The following is an 8729-nucleotide window of genomic DNA, read 5'->3' as shown; positions in this document are numbered from 1 at the left end:
TGGAATGGTGATACTTATATCAGAAAAAATAGATTTCATATGCAAAACTGTTCTAAGAGAGGAAGAAAGTCATTAAGTATTAAGAAAGGGGGCTGTTTGCCAAAAAAAAAAATTCAGAAATATTTATGCACTAAATTGAGTGCCCCAAATTAAATGAGACATATACTGACAAAGGTAAAGGGAAAAATAGACATCTTTACAATATTTGGAGATTTCAATACAGAATTCTCAGCATTGGTAGAGCATCTGGACAGAGATTAATATGGAAACAAAGAGCTTGAATAATATGATAAATAAAATATAACTAACAAACATATAGTGCATAACACCCCAAAACAGCAGGCTACACACTCTTTTCAAGCATTCATGGATCCTTCTCCAGGACAAATCATATGCTAGGTCATAAGGCATGTCTCAAGAAAATTAAAAAGTTTGAAATTATATAAAATATTTTCTCTGATCATAATGAAATGAAGCTAGAAATCAGTAATAGATGGAAAAAGGAAAATTAAAAAATACATGAAGATTAAACAATATACTCCTAAATAATCAGTGGGTCAAAGAAGAAATTGCAGGAGAATTTAGTATATATTTTGAAATGAATGAAAATAAGAATATAACATATCAAAACCTGAGAGATAAAGCAAAGGTAGTCCTGAGAGGGAAATATATAACCCTAAATGCCTACATTTAAAAAAAGAGAGCTAAAATTGAAGATTTAACTGCACATATTGAAGACCTAGAAAATGAACCACACACTCATCAAAAAGCAAGCAGAAGGAAAGAAATAACAATTATTAGAGCAGAATTAAATGAAATTGAGAATAAAAAAAATAGAAACAATTGACACACAAAACCTGGTTGTCATTTTTTTATAACATTAATAAAATTGACTGACTTTTAGCTCGACTAACAAAGAAAATTATAGAAGATGCAAAGAAAATCAGAAATAAGAGAGTGGACATCACCATTTACCCAACAGAAAAAAAGAGTATCATAAGAAGGTACTATGAAAAATTGTGTGCCATCAAATTGGACAACTAAGATTAAATGGACAAATTTATAGAAACACTGGAAAAATCTACAACTAGCAAAAGAAGAAATAGAAAATCTCAACAGACCAATCACAATTTAAGAGACTGAATCAAATATCAAAAACTTCCCAACAAAGAAAATCCCAGGACCAAATGCTTCAAATATGAATTCTACCCATCACTGGAAAAAAGAACTAATTCCAATCCTGTTCAACTTTTCCAAAACATCATAGGAGAGAACATTACCCAACTCTTTTTACATAGTAAATGTCACCTAATACCAAAGCCACATAAATGTGTTACAAGAAAATAAAATTACAGACCAATTTCTCTAATGAAAATAGATGCAAAAATCATCAGCAAATTACTATACAAATTGAATCCAACAAGCCATTATATGAAGTATACAACATTATCAAGTAAGTTTTAACTCAGGTGTGCAAGGATGATTCAAGATAAGAAAATCAATTAATGTAATATATTACATTAACCGATCAAAGATGAACTAAGATATGACCAGCTCTATCGATAGACTAAATGTATTCAATAAAATACACCATCCTTTCTTGATAAACAACACTTCAGAAGATAGGAATAGAAGGAAATTTCCTCAACATGATAAAGAGTATATATGAAAAACCCACAGGTAGCATCATCATACTCAGTGGTGAAAGGCTGAAAAGCTTTCCCTCTAAAATCCAGAACAATACAAGAATGCCCACTGTCAGGACTCCTTTCTTAATAAAATTATATTGAAATATGTCATACATACATGAACATACATAAACATTTCATGATAATGGATGCTCCTCAGTCCTTTCTATGACCTGGAATTATACTGACCCCATTTATACTCAGGAGCCTTCACTAAAATGAGTCCAGTCATGCCTCCCAGTAAGAAGCCAGAAAGCTCAGGAATTAGTGTTTACAGTGTACTGAACCAGTGTTATCAGGGCAGCAATTTCTCTAAGACTCTTCAGGAGGACAGTGACTTTGACTTTTCTCTGCCTGATAACAGATTAGAAAAGGAGGCTATGGAAGACATAGAGTTGACCAGCCCAAACTGGTTGCAGGAGAGTAAGAATTTGCAGTTGAGTGTTGGGAGTAAATCCTTAGAAGTCTCAGCCCCATCCAGGACTTGGATAATGACAATATGCTTCTCCCATTCACTTGGATAAGCCCTATGATGCCAACTGCAAACCCCACTATTCCTTTAGCTGCCTCATATTTCTGGCCATCAAGGCCTCTCCAAACAAGGACCTGCCCATCAAGGATATTTACAACTGGATCTTGAAACATTTTCCATATTTTGCAAATGCACCTACTGCGTGGAAAAACTCAGTGAAACATACTTTGTCATTTAATAAGTGTTAAGAAAGTGAATAAAGAGAGGTGTTAGAATATTGGAAAAGGATTGTTGTGATGCATAGACCTAGAGTACAGACAAAACCTAATTCAGGCTTTGAAAATGAAACCTTATCATCCTTATCAACTGTATTCAATATACCTCCCACATCTCCTTAGGCAGCTCAAAACACATCAGGTTGGAAAACAGATGTGACTTAACCAATTGTGCTCCTTTTTGCCATATAGGAAGTCCAGGGTTTGATGCCCAGGGCCTCCTGGTGAGGGCAAGCTGATCCACTGGAGAGCTGGTCCATGGTGGAGTGCTGGCCCAAGTGGGAATGCAGCCCAGTGCACGAGTGTCCACAGACAGGGAGAGCTGGTGCAGCAAGGTGATGCAACAAGAGGAAGAAGAGAGAAAATAAGAAGACATAGCAGAACAGGGAGCTGAGGTGGCGCAGGAGAGTAATCACCTCTCTCCCACTCTGGAAGGTCCCAGGATTGGTTCTGGAGCCGCCTAATGAGTATACAAGCAGACACTTCTGAACACACAGAGAATGGACACAGAGAGCAGACAAGCAGGGGAACAGGGAACAGGATTGGGGGGCGGGGAATAGAGGGAGGGGATAAATAAAATAAATCTTAAAAAAAAAAAACCCACACAGCTCTACCTATCCGGCCAGGCAGAAGTTTCTTCAAGAGAAACAGAGCTCTTCTTCAAGTTTCTGACATTGGTGTTGCCACTGCCATGATGCTTGTGAATATTCCCCTCCAGAGATAGAAGCAGGTTTTCCTCTAGCAGCGATACAAAATGGAGCACCGGGTCTAAGCAGAAGAATGTTTCCCAGCACGCAACAGCACTGCACATGGGCCAGCTCCACACGGATGAATGAGGCCTCTGGGTCCCTCCTGCAGCTTTTCTGTGTGTCTCCTTTTAACAACCAGCGTGTTGCTGCAGACCTTCCTCTCCTTGGAGAGATACTGTTGCCTTTTGTACCCACTGTCTCCAGGGGCATCTCGGCCTCCCAGGGTTTGAACCACGGACCTCCCATGAGGTAGGCATATGCCCTATCCATTGGGCCATGTCTGCTTCCCTATTTTTCTTTCATTGCTTACACTTTGGGGGTAAATTTTATGAAAACATTTCCTACTCAAGATCTCATAAATGCTTCTAAACATTATCTTCCAGGAGCTTTATGTTCTTGGCTCTATATTTATGTCTTTGACCCAGCTTGAGTTAATTTTTATATAGTGCATGAGATGGAGATCCTCTCCCATTCTTTGGTGTATGAAAAGTCAGTTCTCCCAGCACCATTTGTTGAAGATATCATTCTGTTGCTGTTGAGTGGGCTTGGTGGCCTTGTCAATAACAGTTGTTTATAGATGTGTAGGTTTATATTAGAACTTACAATTTTGGTTCCTTTCATCAGTGCATCTATCCTTGTGCCAATATCATGTAGTTTTTTTCCTTTTAAAAAAATAGGTTTTTATTATAGAAGTTGTGAGATAAATATGATGAATAATTGCATGGTGCTAAAGCTAGAGTACAGGTTATTAGGACATAAAAGGAGGGCTACAAAGGAATACTGATGCTTAGTGTATGTAGAAGCTTTAATTATCTTAACTATAAAAGTGCAGAAATGAATATAGTTGATCCTAACACATTATAGTTAGTAGCAGATGGTTTATAAATGGAATTGTGGATGAAAAGATTGATCTATGGATATAAATGACAATTGAAAGAAAGCTAGAGAATAATCTAGGAACTGAATAACACATTGAGCCCAGAGGTAGATGGGAATTATGGTTATTAGTACAAATGCAAGAATGTCCCTCTGTGAACTAAAATGGATATACTTCACTAATACCATGCAGTTTTGACCACTGTAGCTTTGTAGAGCTTTTAAGTCAGGTGTCATGATTTCCTCAATGTGTTTTTCTTTTTCAACATGTTTTGGGCTATTTGGGTCCCCTTACCCTGCCAAATAAATTTGATAATTAGCTTTTCCAGTTCAGTAAAAAAAATATTGTTGCAACTCTTATTGGGATTGCATTAAACCTATAAATCAATTTTTGTAGTTAGATATCTTAATGACATTTAGTCTTCCAATCCATGAAAATCAATATTCTTCCATTTATTTAAGTTTTTTATTTATTTTAGCAACATTTTGTAGTTTCTGTGTTTCCTTTACATCCTTGGTTAAATTTACTTCAATATATTTGATTCTTTTAGCTACTATTGTAAATGGAATTTTTTCTTAATTTCCTCCTCAAGTTGTTCATTGTTAGTATATAGAAATGCTACTGATTTTTGCATGTTGATCTCCTATCCCATCACTTTACAGATCTCATTTATAAACTCTTGAAGCTCTGTTATGAATTTTTAGGGCTTTCTATATATAGGATCATGTCACAAAAAATCATGAAATTTTTACTTACTTTCCAATGCGGATACCTTTGATTTTTTTTTCTTGCCAAATGTTGAAGTAAGTAATTCTAAAACAATGTTAAATAAGAGCAATGACAGGGGCATTCTTGTCTTCTTTCAGATCTTAGAGGAAAAGCCTTTTGGCTTTCATCATAGAGTATGATGTTATCTGTCAGTTTTTCATATATAGTCTATATCATGTTGAGGAAGTTGCCTTCTATTTCTGCTTTCGAAGTGTATCTTGTATCTTGGCAAATGCTTTTTCAGCATCAATAAAGATTATTATGTGATTTTTTCCCTTTCAATCTGCTAATGTGGTGTATTACATTGATTATTAATAATTTCCTTGTGTTGATCCATCTTTGCATTACTGGGATATTATGTGCATTTTATGTGCTGTTGGATATAATTGAAGTATTTTGCTGAGGACTTTAGCATCAAAGACCATTAGAGAGAATGATCCAGAGTTGTCTTTTCTTGTAGTGCTTTTATGTGCTTTTGATATGAGGATGATCATATCATAGATTGAGTTACATAATGTTCTCTCCTCTTCTGTTTTATAAGAGTTTAGGATGGATTGGTGTTACCTCTTTTCAGAATGGTTGGATTGGTACAATTCACCCATGAAGACATCTTTTCCTGGGCATTTTTGGTTGGGAAGCTTTTACTGTCTGATTCAATCTTGGTTGGGAAGCTTTTGCTGTCTGATTCAATCTCACTACTTATGTTTGATCTGTTGTTTCTATTACTTCTTTCTTCAATGAGGTTGATTATGTTCCATAAATTTGTCCTGAAACTTTCATCTAAGTTACCCATCTTGTTGGCATACAATTTTTCAAAGTATCCAGTTGAGGACGAATTACTCATCTAAAAAATTCAGCTTCTGATTTTGTTAATTTGTTCTAGTGTTTGTTTTCTCACTTTTATTTAGTTCTGCTCTTATTACTGCCATTTCCTTCTTTTTACTTGATTTTGGATTAGTTTGTTGTTCTTTTTTTTTTTTTAGTCCTTCAGTTGTGCAATTAGTTTTTTTTTTTTTTTAATTTTGGCTCTTCTTTTTTAATATAGACATTTAGGGCTATAAACTTCCCTCTCAGTACTGCTTTAGACGCATCCCATGAGTTTTGATAAGTTCCATTTTCATTTTTGTTTGCATTGAGGTAGTTACTGATTTCTTGCAAAATTTCCTCCTTGATCCATCAATTATTTAATAGTGTAGTGTTTAATTCCCATATATTTGTGCCTATTCTGGTTCTCTGTTGCTTATTAATTTCCATCTTGATTTCATTGTGGTGGAGGAATTGCTTTGTATAATTTCAATCTTTCTAATTCATTGAGATTTGTACTGTCACATGCTCTATCCTGGAGAATGATCCATGTGTGCTTGAGAAGAATATATATGCTCTATTTTTGTACAGTGTTCTATATATGACATTATGTCTAATTCTTCTAATGTATTATTCAAAGTATCCCTTTATTAATTCTGTGTTGAGATATTCTGTCTATTGATGATAATAGTGTATTGATAGCCACAATGGCCACTATGTTTGTAGAGGCATTTCTTTCTTCCCTTAGTTTTTCCAGTGTTCACTTCAGTATTTTGTGGCACCCAGGTCAGGCACATAAAGGTTTTTTATTGCTCTTTCTTCTCAATACATTACCCCTTTTATTAATATGTGGTGCCCTTTTTTGTGTCTTTCAACAGCTTTACATTAAAAGTTTTTGTCTGATACCAGAATAGCTACTTCCAACTTTTTTATTTTTGGTTATTGTGTGTATATATAATCATTTTCCAACCTTTCACTTAAAATCTACTTGGTTCCTGTGTCTAAGCTGAAATTTTTTACACAGTATGCAGATAGATCATTTCCTTACCTTTCTACTAATCTCACCTTTTAATTAGAGAATTTAATCCATTAACAAAATTATTACAGTCAAGACAGTATTTTAGACATTTTTTCTCTAGAATGAATGTGTCATATTTTTTTAATTTCTCTTTTTAGCCCTTTAGCTACTCTTACTACACTCTCCTCCAATCCTCTCTCTCCTACTTTTTTTTCCTTTCAACTTGCAGAACTCCCTTCATATTTCATGAAGTGGAGGACTCTTGTTAAGAAAACTCCCTCAATTTCTCTCTGTTATTATTTTGAATTCTCCCTTATTTTTATATGCCAATTTTGCTAGATATAGAATTCTTGACTGGCAGATTTTTTCTTTTCATCCCTTACCTATGTAGTACCATGACCTTCTTGCCTCCATGGTTTCAGAGGAGAAATCCATGCTTAATCTAATTGACCATCCCTTGTATGTGATGGGCCTCTTTAATCTTGCTGCTTTCAGTATTCTCTTGTTGTCTTGAGCATTTCACAATTTAATAACTATATGTCTCAGGGTAGGCCTTTAGGATATATATTGTTTGGAATGCTCTGTGCTTCCTGGAACTTGTACATCCATGTGCCTCAAAAGAGTTGGGAAATTTTCAGCCATTGTTTCCTCCAATACTCCTTTGGCTCCTATCCCTTCCCTTTTCCTCTGGGATGCCTATAATGCTTATGATTGTGTATTTTGTATTTTGATTCAATTTCCAAAGTCCCTCCTGAAAATTTTCCTTTTTTTAAATCCATTTTTTTCACTATCTCTGTGATTTTAGATACCTATCTTGAACATTACTAATTTTTTCTATGCTGCTCAAATCTGCTGTTGTGTGTTTCCAGCACATTATTAATTTCTTGCATCATGCCTTTTATCACTGTCAGACATGTCCTCTTTTTATATATTTTTCTCCTTAATATTCTCTATCTCCTTCTTCACTTCATTAAGTTGATTCTGATATTTATTTGGACAGTGTTGACTAGTTGTTCTGCAGTCTGCCTTTCCTTTTGCCTTTTAGATTGTTCATCAGACTATCTTACTCTTTTTTCTCATGGCTTTAATTTTTCCTGGTGTGTAGGCATATATTTTTCTTGGTGGCTTTATTCAATTGGACAGCTTTCTCTTTTGAGTCTAGCATTTTATTTCATTTGGTTTTATGTTAAGGGTTCTCTTTGAATTTTTTCCCCACTTATTCTTTATCTTTGTTGTTGCCCATGTTCCACCCAAAAAACCTACAGCTAGGAAAGAGGGAAAAAAGAAGGGGAAAAGAAGAAGAATAAAGGAATGGAAAATGAACAATTAAGTATGCAGGAAAATATGATGAGTGAAGATAAATAATAAAAAGAAATAAACTTAAGGTGAAAAAAGGAACAGGAAAAAATAAAATAAAACAAAAAAAAACCCAGAAAGATGAGAAGAAATAGATAAATATCAGGCAGGAGAAAGTGTTGCAAAAGAAAAGAAAAGGAAGAGGCAGAAAAGAAAAGAAAAAATAAAAATTTAGAGAAAAGAGAAAAATCGGCCTCCCCTGGTCACCAGCAATCATCTCTGGCCACCTCTGCTCACCATTCAGTTACCCCATGGTATGCCCTCCACAGTTAAGGTATCCCAATCTAGAGGGAAGACTCTATAAATATCAGTTTAAGTCTAAGTTCCCATTGCTTGTCCCTTGACTCCCATCCTCCAGGGAGCCAGCTGGGTACCTGAGAGCCCACTGGATTGCTCTTTGGCTCTTTTCCTCTTCAATCCTGTTGGGCAAGCTTGCTGGATGGTTCTCCTGGATCCTCTCTCATCTGGGCCAGCTGGGCACACACCTTCGCTGCCCACACCTCCATTGTCCCATTTCCTCTGGCTCCTTGGGATGAATGGGTGTTTATCAGCCTGCCTGATCATCATCCCTCATCCCTCTCTCTGGAGCCACTATGGCACAGGTTCATATCTCTCCTTTTTGGGGGAACTGCCTGAGGTCCAGTCAGCCTGCCCTAGCTCACACACATCCATTCAAGTATCTTAAAGAGCTGGCTGGGTGACAGCCATCACTCCTGTTTACC

The 8729-nt window shown here is 35.8% G+C and overlaps 1 pseudogene; it reads left to right on the top strand.

The window, feature by feature from the left end:
• The first annotated feature begins 1906 nt into the window (after nt 1-1906).
• LOC139438240 (forkhead box protein N3-like) lies at nt 1907-3437 on the top strand (annotated as a pseudogene).
• The last annotated feature ends 5292 nt before the right edge of the window (nt 3438-8729 follow it).

This window comes from Dasypus novemcinctus, chromosome Y, assembly GCF_030445035.2.
Source record: "Dasypus novemcinctus isolate mDasNov1 chromosome Y, mDasNov1.1.hap2, whole genome shotgun sequence".
NCBI classification, from domain to species: Eukaryota; Metazoa; Chordata; class Mammalia; order Cingulata; family Dasypodidae; genus Dasypus; species Dasypus novemcinctus.
The sequence above is the reverse complement of the archived record's forward strand: the minus strand, read 5'-3'. Positions and strand labels throughout refer to the sequence as shown.